The sequence below is a fragment of the Alexandromys fortis genome, unplaced genomic scaffold (assembly GCF_014885135.2).
Source record: "Alexandromys fortis isolate MF-2015 unplaced genomic scaffold, M_Fortis_MF-2015_v1.1 scaffold_9063, whole genome shotgun sequence".
NCBI lineage: Eukaryota > Metazoa > Chordata > Mammalia > Rodentia > Cricetidae > Alexandromys > Alexandromys fortis.
Window position 1 is genome coordinate 677 of NW_026076917.1, and position 534 is coordinate 1210.

General features: G+C 44.9%; 1 non-coding gene across 1 annotated transcript; it reads left to right on the forward strand.

Moving 5' to 3' along the window:
• The first annotated feature begins 426 nt into the window (after positions 1 to 426).
• LOC126496574 (U6 spliceosomal RNA) lies at positions 427 to 533 on the forward strand. Its single transcript, XR_007590384.1, has one exon. It is a non-coding gene; the product is annotated as a U6 spliceosomal RNA (small nuclear RNA).
• Position 534: the final 1 nt, after the last annotated feature.

The window sequence follows — 534 nt, forward strand, 5'->3', positions numbered from 1 at the left end:
AGACATGACCACATACCCAAGAATTCTAAAAGCTGGGGACTGGGGGTTCAAAGCATCCTTTTCCATCACACAGGAACATAATGGGCCTCATCCCTGTGAAACTAAAAAGCTACAATCAATTGGCAATTTAAATAAGCTTGGAGAAAGAGCCCAAGGTCCATGTGATAATGTAGCTGGGATGACACAGAAAGCATAGGCTTATGAGACCTTGAGTAAGTAATTACTTGTGTTTTTTCCTCTGAGCCAATGACGCTGGGATAACAAATAATGATTGTTTTGTAGACTGGGAAGGCAGCAGCTTCCTCCAAGCAAGGGACAGAAGTCTGTTGCTTCACGCTTGTAGTTCCGCGCTCTCACAGCTCAGTGCACGCCACAGGAAGAGATACGCCATGCAGAAAATCCGTAGCCGTAAAGAGTTACAAGTGAGTCCTAGCTTGGGCAGCATAGACACGAAAACTAGACCGAAGCAGAGAAAATGAGCTTGGCCCCTGTGCAAGCATGACATAAAAATCCTTGAAGCACTTCCTAATTTTG